We start from the raw sequence: 25558 nt of genomic DNA on the forward strand, positions 1-25558 counted from the left end.
TATATATATTTACATATATAGGTATATATATAGTTGTGGCAGTGCACATATGGGTACATGGGTCTGCATACATAACTTCAGTAGCGGTACAAGTCTGCCTATTTATGTAATTATACACATATTGATGCACATTAGCAAGACGTTCTTTTCGTTAATATTAAATCCCCTAAATTATTTTTTTTTTTGTTCATACATTTTATTTTATCTACTCTACTGCACCATATGTACTTCTATATGTATCTATGTGGGTTAGCTTAATATATTGTGACCGCTATATGTATAGCGTGAGCTAGAGCGTACCGAAGAGTAGTCAAAAGGGTAGGATAGAAAATTTTTTTTTATTGGGAGAGTTCACTATCTCTCTAACTCCGAAAATTGTGTTTACACATTTGCTTTTGCCTTTCAATATAGTTTCACTTCTTCCATATTGAGAAAAAAAAGGTATTAAAAATATTAAAATTTGTAAATTGGTAGTTTATATGCAACAACAAAATACATACACATATGTACCGGTAGGGAAAACGATTGTAAAATCAGTATGGTTATATACCCAAAATATTATAAATGTAAAGTTTGAAATAATTATCATTTCTTTTTTGGTTGTATTCTTTCTTTGTTTTAAATAAAAATGAACTTTATTATTGATGAGAAGAAAATGATCGTTTAGACAATTATTTCCATCTCTATCTGAAACCAAAGATAGAGTAGGTTGTAGGAAGGCGCGGCTTCACCCATATTGGAAATGTCTCCAACTTTCATGGAAGCCATGGATAGGAACGGCAAGGGGCAGTTTCACCATCTTTAACTGCCAGAATTGATATTGGTAAGGATAAGTAGTGTTTGCTTTCACTGAACGTGATTTGTTGTATATTTGGTAGTCTGGTTACAAGGTTGTATATCCTTGTTGACTTTGTAAGTGAGTCGATTAGTGTGCACCCATTTTTTTTTTGTATGGCCTGCTGGTGTAGAACTACCAGTGTTACTCCATTTCTCTTTCTTTTCCCACGACAATGGCTGAAACTCCTGGCTGGACATCGAGCAAGGTGCACACGGTGGGGTAACACGGGGAAGGTGTATGCATTTCAGAGGAGCTTTCTAAGCTACCCAGTAGGGTAAACATTACATAACTTCTACCATAAATAAAAATTTAAATCAAATTACTTCAGACATTAATGAATTAAGAATACGTTCAAGACCTAGAAAAAGAAGTAATTCTAGAATAAGAAAGTTCTCGAGATCTATAAGTTTTAGCAATCAAAACAATTTTTGGTATCACAAAAAATTTAAACATAATCCCAACAAATGTATTCCACCGTGTGATTTTAGCAAAAATAATAATAAACCAACTTCAAATGATTGAAATTGAATAGTTCTTTTATGACGGTGGCTAATAATGGAAATGATTTTACGTCTTCTCGCCGCGTATTTGTTTAAGATAAATTTAATAAACTTAATTTTTTAATTGACACTGGCGCGATAGTTTCTGTAATTCTATCCTCAAAACTCAAATTGTATAAAAGAAATTCGGATATCAATTTAACTGCAGCTAATGGCTCATCCATTAAAACTTTTGGTACTAAACTTTTGAAAGTTGATTTAGGTTTAAGACGCGATTTTGAATTTTCTTTCATTTTAGCAGATATTTCAACTCCAATTATTGTTGATAACTTTTTAGGGAAATTTGGTATATTAGTAGATATTAAAAATAAACTTATACAAGATTCAGAAACAAAATTAAAAGTATTAAGATTATCTGGTTTTTGTGACATATTTTCACTTAGAATACCGATTTCTGAAAACAAGTTTACTAGTCTTTTGAACAATTTTACTTCAATTACCTATGAACCAGATTGCACTAAACCAGTGCAACACCAAACGGTTCACAGGATTGAAACCAAAGGAGTTCTTCCTTTTTCTAAACCACGTCGTCTTAATTCAATTAAATTTAAAATAGCAAAGACCGAGTTCGAATTTCTAATTAAAACAGGTATATGTAGACCATCTCATTCTCACATTGCATCTCCTTTACATTTGGTTCCCAAAAAGGAACCAAATGATTGGAGACCTTGTGGAGATCACAGAAAACTCAATTTTATTACCATACCTGATCGCTATCCGCTACCCCACATTCATGATTTAACAATTGATTTAAAGAATAAAAATGTATTTTCCAAAATTGATCTTATTCGTGCATATCACCAAATACCAATGGCAGAAGAAGATATTCACAAGAAAGCGACCACTACACCATTTGGAATGTTCGAATTTATGTGAAAACTGTTAGCTGAATAACATTTGTATTTACGATGTGTGAAGTTTTCTTTGCTGAATGATAAATTATGACAGATTTCTTTTGATTTTGTTTTCTTTTTGTTTGATGTTGTTTGTTTGAAAATTTTTTTAAATTCAAACGTTAACACAAAATTTGTATCGGCGTTAACTTTGTTTTCACTTCACTTCAATTTGAAGTTTTAACACAAAACGAGAATCAATAATCGTGGTGAATTCGTGTTAATACTTTTCAATTTACGATAACGCACAACCGGAATCGACCCCCTGGTTGGTCAAGGTGTTTGTCAACTACACCTTATACACCATGTTACAAAACTGTTGTAGAGTTGCTTATGTTGCCAAAATCCGCCATTGGACGTTTCTGGAGTGGATTTAAAATATTTTTCCATTATTATATAAATCATACCCTGCAAAAATTGTTCGATTACGTGTTCCATTTTTTTCGTGTTGGAGTACTCTAACAATACTCCTTTGCAATGCGTTTGCGGACCACCATCAGCCGATCATTGCTCGTGTTTCAACGACCGTGATCACAACACGATGACGATCGAACAGAGTTGCCAAAAGTAAAATATTGCATACAAATAACTGATAATTAAATTTTACTATGGCAACTCTGATAAAATGCAACCGCGCAACTGGTTTCATGTATACATATTATAGTAAATATTCAAATAGGAATTGTGTCGGAAAGAATTATCGGAGTGAAGTTAATTTAAAAGACAAACAATTTTATTGGTGAAAAATAAAATAAATAATATAATTATAACCAAATATATAAAGGTAAAATGTGGAATAAGGCGCACGTCACAAAAGACGTATTCAGAAAATGGAGGGGGAAAAGTTTGCGCGTAAATCGAAAAATGGAGAAAATCCGACGCTCCAAATTGATACTCCAAATTATGCCGCAGGATCAGAGGTTGGTCAGCTCTCCTAGCATAGCACCAGAAGGCAATCATTTTTCGCCATCTTCGGAATTTAGCATTTGCGTGAATAAAGAAACTATTATGATTGTTTTTATAAATTTTATATTTATTTTGGGTGGCTTCTTCTCCAGCGATGGTTTTAAAAGTACTCTTCCATAGCTACTCCAAGGAGTAATGCTTTGAGTACTTTCTTAAGTAATATCCTGTAGGTACTCCTTTACGTAATCCATCGAGGGTGGTTTAACGAATCCTCTTTTGCTAGTATTCCAAGGAGTAATGTTTTGAGAGCAGTTTCGCAAGTAATCTCTTGTCGGTACTCCATGGAGTAATATTTCAAGAGCAGTTTAGAGAGTACAGTTCCGCAGATACTCCATAGAGTAGTTTTTCCGGAATACTTTGGCATATTATCCTCTGTGGGTGCTCCATGGAGTACTACAGGGAAAGTACTCTCACGTATGTACTCTATGGAATACTCACAAACAAAGCGAGAGTGGGATCACCTACTCCTCTCCTAGGACATCGCAATATTAATTGGAGCACATTTTTTATATGAATACAGATTAGTCTTGAAGCACTCCTATACTCCTAATTGAGTATTCCTTACACTATTTATGGAGTACTCGCGTTTTTTGAAGGGTATTCTTACTCTAACTGATATACTAATTAATTCTAACATGTTTTCTTAAGTTCTACGTAAAATGTACATTTATCTTGTGTATATATTTACATTTGTATATGTTTATTTAATTGAAGAATAAAGAGAAAAAGAAACTTCTAAAGGATATAGAACTAACGCGTTCTAAAAAATATTTACCGAAAGTGTTGAGAGCACCTTATAGCTTTTTATCCAGCTGTGCCTCATGAATAAATTGTATGAGTTCTTCATACATCTTTTTTTTTTCGAGATTTGATTGCATTGAGGAGGACCTTCTTATCTTTGAAAGTCCCAATTCCAGGTTATTGTCCAATGCATAAAATGATTAATTTCTGGATTAACTTTCCAAAGTGTGTATGCAATTTTGGCTCCACTAGTACACAATGGTAATACCGAATGGCCAGAACCATGTGTAGCAGCTTGCTATTTGTATTTAACTCTTCATACATCTTAGTCTTTTTAGATTTCAATATTTCAATTAACGATGTGGAATTCTTAAATATGTTAAAATTGTTTCGAAATAAGTGCATTCAAATATAAGATGGTCTGGCGTTCCAATGGAGTTGCAGAAAGAACATAGATTAGACATATTCCTCCTGAAACTGCATAAATATTGTTTGGAATATGTATGCCCTGTGATCAGCATATTTATAAGATTGAATGTCTGATTTTGGTGAATGTCTGAAACTATTGCTGCGAAATGAGTACCTTTACTATTGCTTATTATTTGAATTTCATTGTTCCATTCATTTGCTATAACTTTATTTATTTTGATTGGGGCTTCCTGTGATGTGAGGGCAGTTTCTATAACTGCTCCTCTTGTAGCAGCTTCCTTGGCAGCAAAGTCCGCCTTCTCATTGAATGGAATTCCTACATGACTTGGTGTCCAAATAATGTGAATTTCATCAAAGCTCGAGTTCTGTAATGTATTGTGAATGCTTGCTACTATGAAGTTATTTGTAGTTTTCTTTTTCAGGGCATTAATGGAGGATAAGCTATCTGTGAAAATGGCAAGTTTTTTGCATTTTTCTCTAGATGATATTTTTATTGCTTATTTAATCGCTGTCAGTTCACCAAACATGGACGAGTATTTGTCATTGAGCTTATACATGTAAGATATATTTTTCAGAATGTCATGTATACTGCAACCTGTGCTGCTGTCTGACACAGATGCATCTGTTGCAAGTAGGAAAAAGTCTTTTTTGTTTAGGTCATCTATTCTTTCATTATATATAGCTTTTAGTTGTTCCTTGGAGTATTGATTTTTTGAATTTTCGAGGTTGGTACCTAATAGGTTTAAATTTTTATATCTTCGGAAGGTGATATTCGTATTTATTTTGTCAAAAATCTCTTTGAATTTGTTATATATGAAGCTATAACTCCAGTTTATCTCAGGGGAAATTTGTAGTTGTCGCTTGAATGAATCATTTATAAACCCTTGTTTGGTAAGTTCTTTGGCTGCCAACCATTTAGCCCCTACCAACGGCGGTAATTCTCCCGCCAGAGCATATCTACAATGAATCGGAGTATTGGGAGGTACTCCCAAGCACCTTCTAATAGTTTGATTGGCAATTGTTTGTAATTTTGAATTGTAGCCTTTAGGGGTGTTATGTATTTACCAACAGTTGGCAGCCTTCTTTTTCCTACTGTCATTATTATTATATATATATATATACTCTTTCCTTTTTTTCATATATTGATAATTACTACTGCTATAGCTATGATGTAAAATTCCTCATACAAATAAATTGAAGTTTTTATTATTTAGTATAACCTAAAACATAACATAACAATAGAAATGGCGACGAGTAGTAAAATCGGAAAATAATAATTTAGATAGACGGTCCAAAAATTTTACTAAACGTGCACGAACATAACCTCAAAATAAAATGGAGGCTCAAATTCAACAATTGCTACAGGCAATAACCGCCATGACGACAACGATGCAGCAGCAGCAACAGCAAATTGCGGCAAATCATCAACCGAGCAGTACCAACGTAAACATCATGTCAAGTTTCGAAGCATTCGATCCAAAAATAGAATCATTTAAAACATATAAAGAGCGTCTGGATAATCATTTCCATATTAAGAAAGTTGTTGAGGACAAAGAGATGTGTGCAAAACTACTATTACAATACATCGGACCAGCGGCGTATTCACGTTTAGCAACGTTGGCTTCACCCAAAAATATAAATTTACTGAAATATGATGAAATAGTGGCATTACTGGAAAAACACTTTTGTCCCGAAAAGAACATTTTAGTAGAGCAACACAAATTTCTTTGTGAAATCCAAAATAGCGAACAGTCGTTGGCAGAATTTTTAATTGCCCTACAGAAAAGAGCAATGGAGTGTGGATTTATATGTGAATGTGGGAAGTCTATCTCAGATATTTTTCTAAGAGCCCAACTAATCAGAGGTATACGCGATGGGCATATTCGAGAACAGCTGCTACAGAATCCGAAAGCAACATTCAAGCAAATAGTTGAAAAAGCAACAAAGCGATGTTCAGCAAATTCATCAACATGTTAGTAATCATAACTATCGTCGTAGTAGAAATCGTAATGGAAGTTTCTCTAGAAATAGAAGTTCAAAGTCATCGACAAGAGTTAATTACAGCGAATTAGACATAGAAGGATTGTGTCTAAGATGCGGCCGTAATAATCATTTATCAAAAGAATGCAATGTAGAGAAAGGCAAGTTAAAATCTAATTCATGTGGCAAAACTGGTCATGTCAAAAAGATAGAATAAAGCAAAAGAAATCGAAAATTGCAACCAATAACACCACTACATCAAATGCTATTGAATCGTTCACAACAGAAGAGGAATATTATGGTGTGAATCAAGTTATCGCCATTTATGAACATAGCACTGCAAAAATATCACGTATGGACACAGACAAATTTTATACAGATGTGTTAATTAATGGAAGAAAGCAAAACTTCGAAGTCGACTCAGGTGCCGGCTACACGTTACTGCCGGAAAATCAATTTATGAAATTAAATATCAAAACACCGCTAAGGAAAACAAATATTGCCTTCCGCGTTTATACAGATGATGTTTTTGTGCCAATAGGAATCGTTACTGTGGACGTAAAGTACAAAAATAGGAAATCAAAAGAATATTTGTACATTGTATCTTCGAAACGTACCGCATTACTTGGACGTGTATGGATACGCCATTTGAAAATTAATCTACAGGAAATTGACGAAGACAGTTCTAAAAACGACATTAGCCACAACAACATAAATTCTATATCAGAAATCGAACAGCAATTTTCAGAAATTTTCGAAGAACGTGTTGGGTGCATTCCAGATTTGGTTTGTAGTTTAAAACTACGCCAGGGTGCAAAGCCAGTGTTCTTAAAAGAAAGGCCAGTGCCTTTTGCCATACGCGAAAAAGTAGAACGTGAACTGGATAATTTAGAACGAGACGGCATAATTACAAAAATTAATACTAGCAATTGGGGTTCACCTTTGGTGGTAATTCCAAAACCTGATGGTAATGTACGACTATGCGTCGACTATAAAGTAGCTGTTAACCCTCAGTTGGAAACCGCTCATTATCCAATCAAAAGAGTCGATGAAATTTTTAACAGTTTAAAGAATTCTAAATATTTATGCAAGTTATACTTATACAAAGCATATTTGCATGTACCAGTTGATGATGACAGCAAAGAAGTGCAAACTATTTCAACGCACCGAGGTACGTACCAAATGAATCGATTATCTTTTGGAATTAAAACTGCTCCGAGTGAGTTTAACCGTATTTTAGATCAAATATTACAAGGCCTCGAAGGTACAGTCTCTTATTTTGACGATATAATCATACATGGTGCAAAGTTGAAAGAATGTGAAGAACATCTGATCAAATGCTTTGATAGATTGAATAAATATCAACTGCACATCAACAAAAGAAAATGTGAATATTTTAAAGAAAAAATTAAATACCTTGGATATATAGTAAGTCATAACAAAATAGCAAAATGTCCAGATAAAGTAAAGGCGATTATAGACATTCCAAAACCTCAAAATGTAGAGCAATTAAGAAGATTCCTTGGAATGATTACATAATCTTCAAAGTTTCTACCAGATATTTCGACAATTACATTCCCTTTACGCAAGCTTTTAGAAAAAAATAAAAAGTTTAATTGGACAACACAATTCGAAGAATCATTTAAAAAGCTTAAACAGGAAATTCTTAAATACAGGGTTATAGTACCATTCAACGAAGCTTTGCCGATAACATTAGCGTGCGACGCAAGCCCAACGGGCATAGCTGCAGTACTATCTCATATTGTTGAAGGAGAGGAACGCCCCGTCGCATTTATTTCAAGAGCATTAACAAAAGCAGAACAAAATTACAGCCAGCTTGACAGAGAAGCGTTAGCAATTATTTTTGCCGTTGATAAGTTTTTTATGTATTTATACGGAAGAGAATTCACATTACTAACAGATAATCGTCCTCTAACAAGAATATTTCATCAGAGTGCAAAAACACCAGCCATGACCTTAGCAAGACTACTTCGTTATGCCTCATTCTTGCAGGGATTCAACTACAAAATACATCATCGTAAAGCTGAAGATAATGTGAACGCAGATTGTTTATCGAGAGCACCTAACAACGAAATATCGACGTTTAAACATTTTTTGGATGAAGAAGTACGCAATATTCAGGACGGGACGATCAATCAAATATCGACATTTTCAATCAACGCCACTACTATTTCAAACGAAACAGAGCGTGATGTGGAACTAGCAAAATTAAAGAAGGACTTACCGGATGGCAAGAATTGTGATCCCAATTATGCGTTGCAAGATGGCGTCATATTTAAAGGTGACCGTGTTGTTATACCATCAAGATTACGTGCAGAAATTTTAAAAGAGCTACATTACACACATGTGGGCATAGTAAAAATGAAACAGCTCGCTAGGAAGTACTGTTTTTGGAAGAGCATCGACGCGGATATAGAGCGACTGGTAAAATCGTGTCCTAGTTGTGTGGATGTAAAAAAAAGTCCTCCAAAAGTTGTAACGCACCATTGGGAACAACCAACGGAAAATTTTACAAGAGTGCACATTGATTACGCAGGACCATTTCGAAATCACTATTTTTTCATACTAGTAGATGCGAAATCGAAATGACCGGAAATTCGAATAATAAGGGATGCCCCAACCTCTGAAAAGACTATAGATTTAATACACGATATTTGTGCGACACACGGATTACCACAAGCCATTGTATCAGGCAATGCAACGATATTCCAAAGTGCAATGTTTAGAGAATTTTGTTGCGAAAATCGAATTATTCAGAAGTTTATAGCCCCTGGACACCCAGCAACAAACGGATTGGCTGAAAGATACGTCCAAATTCTGAAAAGGAAGCTAACAGCGATGGATGATGAAAAATTACCATTGAATATCAAACTACGAGAAATCCTGTTTCGATTCAGGGCAACGCCTTTGACAAATGGTCAAACCCCAGCCCAAATGTATTTAGGACGTGAATTAAGAATTAAATTGGATGCTATGCGGCCAGTCAAACAATTGAAATCAGCAACACATAATCCAAAAGTGCGTCATCTAAGTGTAGGCGATAGAGTTCAAGTGCGGTGGTTTCACAGGAATAAACCTAGCTGGAAATTTGGTGTTGCGAAACGCAAATTCGGACATCTCCACTATCAAGTTAAGCTGGATGACGGTTATGAGTTGAAACGACATATAAACCAATTGTACAAGTCTGGTATTGATCAACCTAAAAAGCATGTAACGTTTGCTGAACCTCCCGTGCAAGAAAATTCAAAAAAGGAGGAAATCTACATTGAGCGTACCGTTACCACTCCGACTACACAACAAATACCAATGGTACAACCCAATCCAGTATCAACGCCTGACGAAACTGTAAGAAGATCGAGTAGGGTCCGAACACCTCCTGCACGCTTAGATGACCATGTTCTGTATTAAGCGTGGGAGACTGTTATGTATTTACCAACAGTTGGCAGCCCTCTTTTTCCTACTGTCATTATTATTATATATATATATACTCTTTCCTTTTTTTCATATATTGATAATTACTACTGCTATAGCTATGATGTAAAATTCCTCATACAAATAAATTGATGTTTTTATTATTTAGTATAACTTAAAATCAAGCGCGTGCATTTATTCCTTTATAGGACATAACAAGCGGCGTTTGCCAATGTAGTGCAGCCATATTCAATTTTCGTTCTTACAAATGCTTTGTAAAAGTTTAAACTATGTCTTGGGCTCAGGCATGCCCTGATTGTGGTTAGCTTTGAGATTAAATTCGTTGGGTTCTGTGATTCTTTTTTCATTTTAGCGACATAACCCTTTAACTTCATAAGTCTGTTCAAGCAGGGTATTGTTTATACTAAGGTTAAAATGTTGTTTTTTGCCTGATGTCATGTACATGAATTTTGTTTTTGAAAAGTTGAAAGATAAGTTTAGAGAGCTGCATACATTTTGTAATTTACTTATTTTGTTCTCCAGTCTGCTAATTGCCCTTTCTTTAACATTGTCATGGCTGATAATAACAAAATCATCTGCATATTGGTATAGTTGGGTGAACTCGCCATTGATTGAGTGTAAGTGTCTAGTATAGAGATTAAACAAGATGGGAGATAGACAGCTACCTTGAGGTAGTCCGTTGTTAATTTCTACTGGTTGTTTACCTAACATGTAGTATCTTCTTGAAAAGAAATTATGAATCCAATTAATTTTGGTAGGGTTAGCTTGTATTTCTATGAGCATGGAATTTATTACTGATAGATCTACACAATTATACGCATTACTCAGATCTAAAACACATATGAAAACATGCTGCTTCTTACTTTTTAGGTCAGCAATGTTATGTATTATTTCATTTAAGCACATAACTGATGATCGATTTTTTCTGTAAGCGTAACTTTTGGCTGGTATTACCTGATTTGATTCCATGTGATCCACTAGATTTTCTTTCACTAACATGTTCACTGATTTGGCAATAACTGAAATAAGGGCTATGGATCGATAGTTTGCGATATCATCTGGGTTTTTATTGGGCTTTAAAATGGGTACTATTTTTATTCTAATCCAACTGTCTTTAACATTGTTGGTATTAAGATGATCTTCCAACATTTTTGCTAGCGCAGCTTTAGCGCTTGGTGTGCATTCCTTCAACATGTCATATGTTATTCGGTCTAGGCCCCCTGCCGTAGACTTTTTTTTTGAAGTATTTCCTCCAACTTTGATTGAGTAAAGTTTATGTGGTCGTCGCTGTTTGGTTGTCTGGCCACTGAAATGTTGTGTGTCAGGTCATTAACCTGCTCTTTTAAAAAGTTAAGATATTGAATGTTGTTTTCCTCTGGTCAGTTACAATGTGCAAAGCTGGCGTTCCCTTTAACATTTCTAACAAATTGCCATGCATTTTTGCTGTGGGGGTCTTGATTGGGTTCTGCAATTCTGTCCTTGTAATTTTGGCTCTTTGATTGTTTAACTAATTTTTTCCATTTTATTTTTTCTTCTAGTGCATCATCTATGTCCTCAATTCGACCAGTAAGTCTGGCCTTTTTGGTTTTGTCAATGAATATTCTATAGTATCTTTCAGAGCTGTAAAAGTGAGCAATCATTTGAAATTTTAAATCATTGATTTAAGAATGCTGTTTCTTCATTCTTTCATTCCTTGTTAAGGAATGTGGCTTAAAAGTCAACCCATTCTTCAATCAGTAGTGGGAAAAAAGAATGCACTGTTGAACTCTTCGAAGAAAGAATGAAGTAATTGAATGAAACACAAAAATTTTTCAACACAGAGTAAGCATTCAAATAAATGCAGCCTTTACTGAGTGTGCACACACTTTTCTAGTACCAATCAATTATGAAAAATGCCGTACAAGCACAAAACCCGCTCAAATATCACATGGTTGTTTTTAATTAAAGCCACTTCAAAATATCAACACAAAAATTTAGTTATGGACAGTGATGACCAGTTTTTTCGTTATTTAAATGGTAATAAAGCACAAAGAAGTTAATTGAAAAAGCATTTTTATTAAAATTATTCTAAAGATTTAATAATAAAAAAAGTATATGACAAATATTTCAACATCCCTGTTCCGAAAATTGTCATCGTTCTAAATAAGTGTTGCCAATGTGCCATATAAAAGGTACTTGCATGTAAAAGTACTAACCTACATTTGAACGTCCTCAATTGGCGTTTAAACAATTGAAGAAAAAGCAATTCATTATAAAAAGTCTTAGTACAAGTTCCTTCATGTATTCTTCTTAGCGGTATATGGTCAAATACTGTATCTCTATACTGGTCCGTGGGTTTGCAAAATGCAATAGTAATATCCGATTTTTCTCTATGTATTTAAAATTTGTAAAATATAAAATTGGCTCCAAAGTGCCACTGGTTTTTGGGACAGAATGGTACCAACTTCAGATGAAAGATTCAGGTTAACCCCTTTTCTGGTCAACGCGTGCCTTACATGTGGATCACCACAAAAATTATCTTTTTAAAAGCTAAACAAAAACATATATTGGCACAGAAATTTCCTTGGATTTCCGTTGATAATTCCCTCAGTGGACGTGTCGACTGTGCATGACGAAGTACTGGTAACGTTAATAGAGAAACCAAAAACCTATTTAAAAGTTTTCAAGTTTGAAAACTGGAAAAAAATTTTAATTACATTTCTTGTGAGTTTCTTGGCGGGTCGATTAAAATTATTACATCGGTATGGGAAATTACGACAGCGAATCAGCGGAAGTTAATTTTGAAGAGTTCTTCGAAATTGATATGGTACATGAAGCGAACGATAAAAACAATACAACAACTGAAGAAGGCATTGAAAGAGAAATGGACGAAACCTCAGTTTTCTCGGAGACAATATTTGCTGCAAAATATGATATTGGCGGAAACGAAATCCTGTTCACTAAATATTTTGAAATTTTGAAAAAGGTTCGTATGCACGTGACAATTTTTTTTTTTTTGGGAGTTTAGTGGTTATTTATCTGAAGAGCGACTGTCGCTCGCCCTGAGGGAACAATTTATCAAGAGCCTGATGGTACAAAAATTGGTAGCTTATTCACGAATGTTGTGCACATTTACGCACAAGTAATATTGTTTGGTGTACTTCAATAACGTATCCAATGTACGAATTTTGTTTTATATTGTTTTCAGCAACTTTTTGTGGCACTGAAATTTTTAAATAATTTTTTGTCTACTCTCAGATTGATAGGGATTTAAAAAGGATACGATAGTATATCAATACATTTCTCTCGATATTTCCAAGAATGAAGTATCCAGATCGAAATGTATCGAATTGGGCGAACAAATATATATAAATTATTATTATCCACAATGCTAGGCATCACCAGATCTTTTTCATACATTAACGGCTGAATTCTGTAATTCAGTCTCATCTCAAGTCTCTAAATTTGAGATTTTCCTTTAGAGACAATTTTTGTGACTTGAGATGATTTCGGTATTCAGTAAACGAAAGTCACAAAAACAATTCACCATATCGACGAAATTCACCAAAATGACAATTTACTCATACATTGAACAAATAATATAGCATTGCATTTTGGCAACTTAAAGTTGGGTGATATTGTGGCTGAGCTTGATAAGACGCAGATCACAATTTTTATAGAAAATCCCAAAGTGTGTAGGTACGAATCTCAGCGGCGCCACATAGAGTTTGATGTTTTTTTAAGTATTTTCTGTTTTTAAATTTTTTCTATGCTTATTTTAATTTTAGGAATAAAAAAAATATATTTAAAGCGTTTTTCGCAAATAATATTCATACTTTTTCTGAAATTTTCACGTTTGTGATTTGCCCCGGCCCAGCTCACAAATTAGTGATTGCTTTTGTGAGGCTGGAGACGCGAGACAGCTTACAGAATGGCAAATTGTCTCAAAAGTGATTTTCACCCCAATTAGTCTCTAATAGTGACTAGAGACGACTTACTGAATTCAGCTGTTAACTTTGTTTCAAATAATTTTACTCATATGTATAGCTTGACATGACCGTATATCATAAACAGCGATTTTGGAAACAGAAGTAATTAAACTTTTAGTTAAATCATATATCACATTATATATTTTAAGGTTTTCCAAAAATCATAGATGAAGCTGTTGCATCCGAAAGTTTGATAATCAATAAAGCCGAAAATGAATATTCCAATTATATTGCAGATCCCAGCACTAATAAAGGAATGCTTTATAAGTATCCAGAGCTGAAAAAGTGCTATATGAAATTTAATACCCCTTTGCCCTGGGGGGGGGGGGGGGGGGGGGACACACTGAACAGAGTATGACCGTCCTAAAACGATTCTTTTCCGGCAGATGCAGCAAAACCATTTCTCAGGACCGGGGTCAGGAGACGGACCCGGATTGGATTCGAACCGCTGTATAGCTAAATGGTTAGAGCAGCATGCCTAAAGCGTACTGATGATGAAGGCTTAGCACCCTTCGAAATGGATCTATCTGCGCAGCTATGGCAGGTTGTCTGATAATTTTTCTACTTACTATTCCAAAAACAAAATACAATTTTTAAAATTTAGAAAAATTAAAAAATAACAATAATTATCATTAGGAAAAAATTATTGTTCTGGCCTTGAGCTCGATTCGAACCTTGAATGATTTATCAATAGGCCGATAAAAACAAAAACAATTGTTAATAAACCATGAGCACTTGGGAATGTCAAACAAAGTAATTGACAATAAACAAAAATCTAGCATTATCAGTGATTTTCACCAGATGGCGCACACTGAATAAATATAGTTGGTAAAAAGGAATAGAAGTAGTAAATTTGCCAGTCAAACAAACCACCGCTGTATAGCTAAATGGTTAGCGCAGCATGCCTAAAGCGTACTGATGATGAAGGCTTAGCACCCTTCGAAATGGATCTATCTGCGCAGCTATGACAGGTTGTCTGAAAAATTTTCTACTTACTATTCCAAAAACAAAATACAATTTTTCAAATTTAGAAAAATTAAAAAAAAAAAATAACGATAATTATCATTAGAAAAAAATTATTGTTCTGGCCTTGAGCTCGATTCGAACCTTGAATGATTTATCAATAGGCCGATAAAAACAAAAACAATTGTTAATAAACCATGAGCACTTGGGAATGAATGTCAAACAAAGTAATGGACAATAAACAAAAATCCAGCATTATCAGTGATTTGCACCAGATGGCGCAACACTGAATAAATATAGTTGGTAAAAAGGAATAGAAGTAGCAAATTTGCCAGTCAAACAAACCACCGCTGTATAGCTAAATGGTTAGCGCAGCGTGCCTAAAGCGTACTGATGATGAAGGCTTAGCACCCTTCGAAATGGATCTATCTGCGCAGCTATGGCAGGTTGTCTGAAAAATTTTCTACTTACTATTCCAAAAACAAAATACAATCTTTCAAATTTAGAAAAATTAAAAAATAACAATAATTATCATTAGAAAAAAATTATTGTTCTGGCGTTGAGCTCGATTCGAACCTTGAATTATTTATCAATAGGCCGATAAAAACAAAAACAATTGTTAATAAACCATGAGCACTTGGGAATGTCAAACAAAGTAATTGACAATAAACAAAAATCCAGCATTATCAGTGATTTGCACCAGATGGCGCAACACTGAATAAATATAGTTGGTAAAAAGGGATAGAAGTAGCAAATTTTCCAGTCAAACAAACCACCGCTGTATAGCTAAATGGTTAGCGCAGCATGCCTAAAGCGTACTGATGATGAAGGCTTAGCACCCTTCGAAATGGATCTATCTGCGCAGCTATGGCAGGTTATCTGAAAAATTGTCTACTTACTATTCCAAAAACAAAATACAATTTTTCAAATTTAGAAAAATTAAAAAAAAAAACAATAATTATCATTAGAAAAAAATTATTGTTCTGGCCTTAGCTCGATTCGAACCTTGAATGATTTATCAATAGGCCGATAAAAACAAAAACAATTGTTAATAAACCATGAGCACTTGGGAATGTCCAACAAAGTAATTGACAATAAACAAAAATCCAGCATTATCAATGATTTGCACCAGATGGCGCAACACTGAATAAATATAGTTGGTAAAAAGGAATAGAAGTAGTAAATTTGCCAGTCAAACAAACCACCGCTGTATAGCTAAATGGTTAGCGCAGCATGCCTAAAGCGTACTGATGATGAAGGCTTAGCACCCTTCGAAATGGATCTATCTGCGCAGCTATGGCAGGTTGTCTGAAAATTTTTCTACTTACTATTCCAAAAACAAAATACAATTTTTCAAATTTAGAAAAATTAAAAAATAACAATAATTATCATTAGAAAAAAATTATTGTTCTGGCCTTGAGCTCGATTCGAACCTTGAATGATTTATCAATAGGCCGATAAAAACAAAAACAATTTTTAATAAACCATGAGCACTTGGGAATGTCAAACAAAGTAATTGACAATAAACAAAAATCCAGCATTATCAATGATTTGCACCAGATGGCGCAACACTGAATAAATATAGTTGGTAAAAAGGAATAGAAGTAGTAAATTTGCCAGTCAAACAAACCACCGCTGTATAGCTAAATGGTTAGCGCAGCATGCCTAAAGCGTACTGATGATGAAGGCTTAGCACCCTTCGAAATGGATCTATCTGCGCAGCTATGGCAGGTTATCTGAAAAATTGTCTACTTACTATTCCAAAAACAAAATACAATTTTTCAAATTTAGAAAAATTAAAAAATAACAATAATGATCATTAGAAAAAAATTATTGTTCTGGCCTTGAGCTCGATTCGAACCTTGAATGATTTATCAATAGGCCGATAAAAACAAAAACAATTGTTAATAAACCATGAGCACTTGGGAACGTCAAACAAAGTAATTGACAATAAACAAAAATCCAGCATTATCAGTGATTTGCACCAGATGGCGCAACACTGAATAAATATAGTTGGTAAAAAGGAATAAAAGTAGCAAATTTGCCGGTCAAACAAACCACCGCTGTATAGCTAAATGGTTAGCGCAGCATGCCTAAAGCGTGGGCTAGTGGTTTTCATCATAAGTATGTCATATGTTGTGGTATATTTGATTCTTTTAAAACGTATATTTTTTCTACAGCCCATGGCCACACCTCCATAGTCATCAGGCCGATTTTTTTTTAATAAGATTGAAATCAATTAATTTGTGATTTTTAGTTTTATTGTCATGTGAAAATATTTCTTGGAGTGCTACTATATCAATATTATATTTTTGGACGAAAAAATCAATGTAGTTTTTGTTAGCTTTGGCAGTTATGTTGTAGGATCCGCACCATCAATTATTGCAATATTTTTTGTGCCATATGACGCTAGTCTGTCATTGGCATTTTTCTTATAGAGGTTGTTCAACAGCATGACGGAACGATACAAGGTGGCAGCATGGTGACATACCTACAAACATAAATAAAAATTCCATGTATTTTGTTTTTGTAAATTCGATGGACAAATGTCAAAATCGTACTGCGGCGGAAGTTGATGTATCAAATCAAATAAAAAAGGTTATAATCAGCTGTCCCATGCTGCCACCTTGTATCGTTCCACCATGTTCAACAGTTTAACAATTGGCTCTTCTGAGTCTATTTGGAATTTTTGACATAGAAGTGTCACTAATTTTTCAATTTCTGATACTTTAAACCAATCATTTGAGGCATATGAAGGAATACTTTTTGGAGTGTCATTTGTTATTTGTCCTGTGTTTTTTCCCCCTGTCCTTTTGTTCCTCTCTGGCATTGCAGCCACTTTGCTATATTTAATAGTGGTGAATTTTCTATTGATCACATTGTCCCTGCTGACAGTTTTGGGTTCTGAGGTCGGAAGAGTTGGAAACAATTCTTCATCAAGAATGTCAAATCTATTGTTGTAGTTGTTAATTTGAGTATAAGTGTCATAAGCCATCTTTCTGGACATTTTTTTGATGGTCATGATCTCTGCAATATTTTTTTCCTGAGTCCACCTTTGACATTTGTTTTGGTTAAGGGAGACATGCCCATTTTGACCACAAAAGATACATTTATTATTTTTTGTTACGCACGCAAATTCGCATCCAGTTTCGTTTCCGCATAGTATACATCTATTCTTTGATTTACAAGTTTTCTTCGTGTGTCCAAGTCTACCGCAGTTGTAACACTGTCTTACCTTAGGTATGAAGTGATGAACTTTCATATCCACAAAGAATATATTTACCGATTCGGGTATGTCTACTCCTGTAAAACCTATTTTAACTGTAAATGTGGGTAAAAGATTTTCCTTGTTGTCTATGTCTCTTCGAAGTAGTCCTGTCACAGAGGTCACTTTTATGTCCGAAATTATATTTTCCATGATCTCTTTATCTGAAAAGTCTTGGGGAACTTGCTTTATGACACCATAAGTCTCTACCATGCTTTTTGGTATAAAGACTCTGATGTTCTTTTCTTTCAGCTGAATATTGTCTACTGTATTATTTTCCTCTAGATGGGAATTGAAAAATACTTTGTATAGAGATCGTCCGATTGCTTTTACTGTTTTGATTCCCTTTATATTGAATCTTCTTATTTAATCCATTAGCAATAGTCCATTCTTAATGGACGTGTTGTTGAATAGATCACTTTTAGACATATCAAAGAACACACAAAACTCACCTCTGTGGGATGTGTCATACTTAAATACGTTCTGGGAGGCGTCAGATTGGTTATTAATGTGTATGTCCATTTTTTGTGGTATATCTACTGCTTCCACGGTAGGAACATCTTTCGAGATATTCATTGTTACATATTGTACTGTACAATTGTCGTTGCTAACTGCATTAGATGCTTGCATTGAAATCGTTTGGTCAATATGAACTATTAGTCCAGGGACTGTGTTTCTTGTGTTTTTTCAACGTTTTGAACGTCTATTTCATTCTTACTTTTGGTGGATAAGTCAGTAAACTCAAAACCTTCCATAATTTTTTTGTAAGTACCTCTCGGCATTAGCATACCCTGTATGGGAATGCTTTGGTACGTCTGTTAAAAGAGTTTCCTTTTTGGATTTCTTCTGGTTTACATTAATTCTTTTATTATCCATATATGGATGTGTTTGATGCGCAGCATTATTGTTTCTTTTGGAATTCTTCTTTGATCCTCCTTGTCCCCTATTAAACTTGAATGCACGTCTTTCTCAAAAACTTACCAATTTTAAGGTTATAAATAATGACTAGGGCACAGCTTTTTCTTTTCTTATTATTTTTCTATTTATGTTGATACTAGTAATTGTATTAAAACTATACTATCCTCAATGAATGAAAAAATCCTTTAAGCATACACTTATAGAAAATACAAATTTTTAATCAATTTTTTTAATTTATGTATCCACTCCATGAAATTACGTCCTTCAGTTTCGGCAGTTGATTCAAAAGTCCGAAATTTTTAGGTATGGTGAACTATTATCACAGGTATGTGAAAATGTTAGCAACAGAGTTAGGTCCTTTACATGAAATGATAACTTTAGCAACTAAAAACAAAATTAAAAAATTAAGTTGGAATGACTAAGTTCGAATTACTACTAAAGCTTTTGAAAGCGTTAAGAAACTTTTTACAAATAAGACTCTATTAAAACATTTTGATAAAAATGGTGATTTGTCTCTTGCAGTAGATGCATCCAATGTAGGTATAGGTGCAGTTTTACAACAATTTAGTAATAACAATTTAGAACCTCTTGTTTATTTTTCGAGAAAATTATCTTCGGCAGAAATTAATTATTCCACATTTGACAGGGAACTATTAGCAATATATAACTCGATTCAACATTTCCTTGAAGGGCGACAATTTACTGTATACACTGACCACAAACCTTTAACATATGTTCTAAATTCAAAAACTGATAGATCACCTCGGCAAATTCGACATCTTGAATACATCGCACAATTTACAATTGACATTCAATACATATCTGGAAAAGAAAATGTAGTTGCTGACACATCACGTGATCCAGACATTAACTCTATTTTGGTTAGAGATATAAATTTTCAGACTTTATACAAAGAACAACAAAAAGATCAAACACTTCATAATTTAATTTCTGATCAAAATTCTAACAGTAATCTTAAAGAATTCAATAATCCTGTATTAACGCCCCGATTCTAGTGTGGTAACAATATTCTTCACCACGGTAACGAAATCATGTGGCAACTTTTACACCCTTTTGGTATTCTTCCAGCGAAATTAGCCGGATAGTTTTTTACCCACAAAAGTAGGTGGTTACATCGAAATAACCACACAACAGCTGTTGTATAGAAAAATGTAAAACTGAAAAATAAAGAATTGTAAGCGAAAATAAGAAAAGATAATAGTAAAAAAGTGTTGGCTATTGCTATACATATTTGTTTCCATTATGTACTTTCACAGAATAAATTACAGTATACCTATGTAGAAACCTATCATGCATAATATGGATATACACATCGTCCCGTTTATCCGTTCATAGTACAGGTCTACAAGTAGGATATGTAGCAGCGCGCACATACACAGCCACGCTCACCTGATAAAATGCTTGTTCTCGTTCGTTTTTTGTGTGGATGCTATTTGGCACTGTTGTACTTCTTAGGTCAAAGAAAAGTGTAGTAGCTGCTAACGAAAACTAAAATTTTCATTGTAAAATTACAAAGAAATATCCTTATTTACTTTCAAACGAGCACTTAATTACATCTCTCTTGAAAATCCATATGTTTTGAACAATTTTAATTAACAAACTGTGATACTTTATTACCGGGGACGATTGCTAAAACACGACCAAAATCGTCGGGGGAGGTATTAATAGCCGCGTTTTTGCCTCGCTTCCAATAATTCGAATACTTTTTCGCCTTTGAATTATTGATAACAGGACAAAACGCGTCTTTTCATTTCTCTTTCCAAATTTTTGGACGGGTTATTGCAGTCGACCTCGGTTTCAAACTGTTTTTCGCGGAGAACTTTTGAATGGGTAGAAAAACTTAGCACTCGTGTTTGTATTTTTAATGCTGAAATAACTACGCGTCCTCAGATACCACAGACTTTTGTATAATTGTCTTTAGGACGCATATAGGTGCAACACATTTTCATACAAAATTCGTACATATAAATTTACCATCACGGCAACCCATATCTGATATTCCGCTCCTGTTTTGTTTCCCTACGTCGCTTTCCACGACAGCAACCCCGGTAATTTTGACACTTCATTCAGTGTCAAACGCATGTTCCACTGAGTTCCACACTAATTTGACACTGACCGAAGTGTCAAATGGCAGTGTGTTAGAAAGAGAAAGGAATTGTTTCCTTCTCATACATATTATACTTGTAAACCTGTACCAAAGAGGATAGATATAATAAAGCCGGAGTCATTGGTGCCGTATCAAAGAGGATGAATTAAATAAGAGCCGTCACTCGTTATTTTGTGGCGAGTACCTCGCTGGAAATTGAAAAAATTGATGCCGAATGTTTTCTGAGAGGGACATTTTTAATTGTCTCGCATTTAACCATGCCGTGTAGGCCCCTTGTGCAACTGTGATTTTTAGAAAGAGAATTAAATTAATTAATTAAATACAGTCGAAAAATAAACACAAATACCCCACGAAAATGTATAGAAGACATTTATAAACATCTCGCCCAAAAAAAATGTAGCGACTACCTCTCAGTATACATAGAGTAAATGCCAAACAAATAACGAGTGACGCCTCTTATTGTATTTATCCTCTTTGGCCGTATGTCGTATCGCTGTATCCGTATCCCTAACGTAGTCAGCTGTTTATCGTTACGACGGTAAACCAAAACCCAATTGGTTGGCTACGATACGGTTACGAATTTAGCGGCACCAATAATCGATTGCATTGATTCTCATAAGATAGGTCGAATCAGCTGTTATAATGATACCGATACGGTTACCGATAAAGCACCAATTTCTCCAGCTTAAGAGACGTCAATCGGCAAAAAGTAGCGAATTTGCTCGCTGGAACGAAGCAACGAATGTTGATATTCGTATTTCATTTTACTCATTTGTGGTGTATTTTCTCGGCGGCCATTATGAATGTGGGGAAATATGCCAAAATGAAATGAGTATCCATATTTACTTGAGCTCTTTGCAGATTTTGAGTTTTTGTGTATTTGCAGCAAATTGCAGAAATGTTGCTTATTTGTTTACAAACAAAAACCTATTCATATAACCAAAATATGCCCTTTCATGAAATGTATGTAAATTAATCATACATTTATGAATTATCCCATTCCCTTTTGTTAATAAATTAAAATGTTAGGAAAATGTATGCAAATTGAAATATGCATGAAACTAGTGTTTTGCCGACGGCATTTGCACACTAGGAATTTTTGTGCAAACGAAAACCATTGCATATTCATAAAACGTTAATTTAGTTATTATTTGAACTATGGGTGGGAGGGGAGGTATCTATAAAGAAATTTCCTAACGCATTTTATATGTGTTATTCAGTACAATGATGTAAGTACCTACATACATATGTACTTGAATATTTTCAAAAGCAGGTTTGGTAAGCCAAGTCAAACTTAAATACATTTGACCTGCCTCAAATCAACCCTTAAATATGTAAATAAGACCAACAATACACAAAAGACATGTGCCTGTTGATCAGATGTTGAGCATTGTATCATTGAATATATATATATGAAAATACAAACCAAAGCAAAAAAGTACAAATGTACATACATATTCAATAATACTCCAATTAAAGGCAGACATGTATAAAAACCTTGGTCGCTTTTATGCTGTGGCAGTGTCTTAAGATATTAATAAAACAACTTGCGGCTTTACGCGTTATGAAGCGACCAAATCAATTATGGCAATCCGCGTATACGGCCATGTATATGTAAATATCAATGCTCGTAGCAATTAGCCGACGAAATACAATAGGCACGAGCCAAATTATGTGTCGTCGGTGGTTAAAAGTGTTGCCGTTTATACCTTTAACAACTCACAGCTAAAAGGGGAATTTATTATAAAATTAAAATAAAAGAATTTATTGCTCTTTTGCAAAATAATGTTATATTTCTTCGCAAAATTACTTTAATTTATTTCGCCGCTCCCATATATTAATTTTTTTCTATGAAAATAATGTAAAATTCTTACTTTGTACTGACATGTGATAAACAAGTCAACATATACAGTGTGACGTCACAGTACGAATTCGGGCCAAAAACGGGTAAAACACCACTCTTATGTAGTAATTGCAACACAGTTGCTGCAAATTTGGCTGCGTGACTGCGCGAACAATTTTTCGGCAGAATATGATAGGGGATTTCAAATAGCAAATAAAAATGTCCATAAGCTGTGACAACTCGGCAATTCAGGATATGGGAAAATTATTTGCAATAATTTATATGAACTATGGATGGAAATTTTAAGATTATATGAGAAAGATTTAAATATCAACGTGCCAAACTAGAAGTAATGCATAGAATTTCTTTGTATAAGTTTTGAAAGTGTTACGCTCACGGCAGAGTGTTCGCTATAAGCCATGCTAAGCGAGAAGCAATTTTTATTTTCATATATTTTACATAGTGTTGTATAACCAATCGAAATATCTAGCCGTTATTTATATTATTATAAAACAAGATTTTTTTTATTAGTCGGTTATCAACAATTAACGACAATTTGTTTGCCAACACTTTTCTTTTTAATGCCTGGCATAAATTATATCCTAGGTGAAATGTTATTGTTCTGGTACATTTTATTGACTGAGCAATTTTTTATGGCGAGAGTTCCATTGAAGTAAATTCAAAATTATATGGGGGCTAACGAAAGTGTGGCGAATGTTTGGGCAATACTGTGAATTTTTACCTGAGTGAAAAGAAAGAAAAGTACCAATCGTGGCTACTGCCTAAAAAGGACCAAAATTGAAGAAATGGGACCAGCGGGCAAAACGGGGTTGGAAGGGACCATTTTTGGTCCAAATGGACAAAGTGGCAACCGTGAAAGCGAAGAAAACTACCTTTAAAATTTCTCCACAGACACTGGTGTGTTTTTCGGCGATGACAGCGTTACCACTTTGGACAGAATCGCTGATAAAAGAACTGGTAACGATATTCGGTTACATAATGTTCTGGGTACTATTTTACCGGTACCGCTGAGAATCTGGGTGTAAATCTAAATGTTTGGCGGGATATTTCACAAAAACCGTTTAGACTATTTGTTCCTATTTCAATGAGGAAAGTAATTTAAAAAAATTCATTCATTATCAAATCCAAGTTTTAGGGCAACTAGACGAAAATTTTCACTTCTAAGGCTGTTTACACAAATGGATAAGGGCAAAATTATATAAAGGCTTTGGTCGCTTCAAAGCAAAAATAACGGGTTGGATTTTATATAAGGTGCCACGATGTTGATTAGTAGGGGTAGAAGGGGTCCTAAAAATCACCAAAATGGAATCAGCAGCTCTAGGAAACTCTTAGTTTATGAAATATAAGCTTTTAATTTCCAAATTTAGTAAAATTTCAACTTAAGTCCTGCACTTAAAATTCGTTTCGCACATGTCGATAGCGGTATCAAAAGACGCGTATTTGCGTCAAGATTCAGAATCCGAAAGCAGAAACTATATTTTATATCTTGCTTAAAAGTTATTCGCGGAAAACCCGTCGATACTATTGTCGTTTTTTTCGTTGTTGCAATTAAACAAACGAAAACATATGAAGGTGGTGAATAGTGTTGCCAGCACTGCAACAATATCTTTTTATCTTGGTAGAACATTATAAGGTGGTGGCACGTCGACATATATGCAAACAGACATACCCTATCAATGTATTTTGATTTTGTAAAACTCTTTGACGGGTTTGTTTGGAGGTGAGTCTTTATGTTAGTTTTCTTGTTGCCGGTGTCGGATCGGTTAAGGGTAATTTTTTTAAAGGTGTTCTACGCAGAATTACTGTGCAGGCGTAGCCGGTGTTGGATCGGCTAAGGGTTATTTTTTTTAAGTACGGCCGAAGGCCGCCTACGCAGAAGGGTGTATTACGCAGAAGGACATCACCGTGGCGGTAGCCACGGTTATACCACACACCCGGACTTGGCATGGCGTAGCCCAGGGATATTTTTTATAAGCGCGGCCAAAGGCCGCCTATGCAGAAAGGTGTTCTACGCAGAATTACTGTGCATGGCCACCAAAAAAGAGCTTTTTCAAATTTTTGGTAAATAAAGACTAGAAAAGTTAAAGATATATATACATCAGATGAAAGGTATTTTTATAAGTTATTTTTCGATTTTTTAATTTTTGAATTCCATCCCCTAGTTTCGTTGATTTGAAAAATTCATAATTTCGCCTTTTGACATGGAATTACCCCCAAACCTTTCATTTGCACCAAAAAGGAAATATACCGTTGGAATCAGCATAAAAATCTCTATAAAGTCCGATTTTTTATTTTTTTTTTTTTTTGACAAATGTATGTATTCTGCACTTAAGCCCCTTTTTCTAAATTCTTATCGTAAAAAATTTTAATATTTACTTAAAAATCTCGCGTTTCGGTAAATTAAATACATTAATTTCAAATTATTCAGAGAATTACAAAAACAAAATACATTGATAGTGTATGTTTGTTTGCATTTATGTCGACGTGCCACCACCTTATAATGTTCTACCAAGATAAAAAGATATTGTTGCGGAGCTGGCAACACTATTCACCACCTTCATATGTTTTCCTCAGGGATGCACCTTAACGTTA

Source organism: Eurosta solidaginis, chromosome 5 (genome assembly GCF_040869045.1).
Source record: "Eurosta solidaginis isolate ZX-2024a chromosome 5, ASM4086904v1, whole genome shotgun sequence".
Classification (NCBI taxonomy): domain Eukaryota; kingdom Metazoa; phylum Arthropoda; class Insecta; order Diptera; family Tephritidae; genus Eurosta; species Eurosta solidaginis.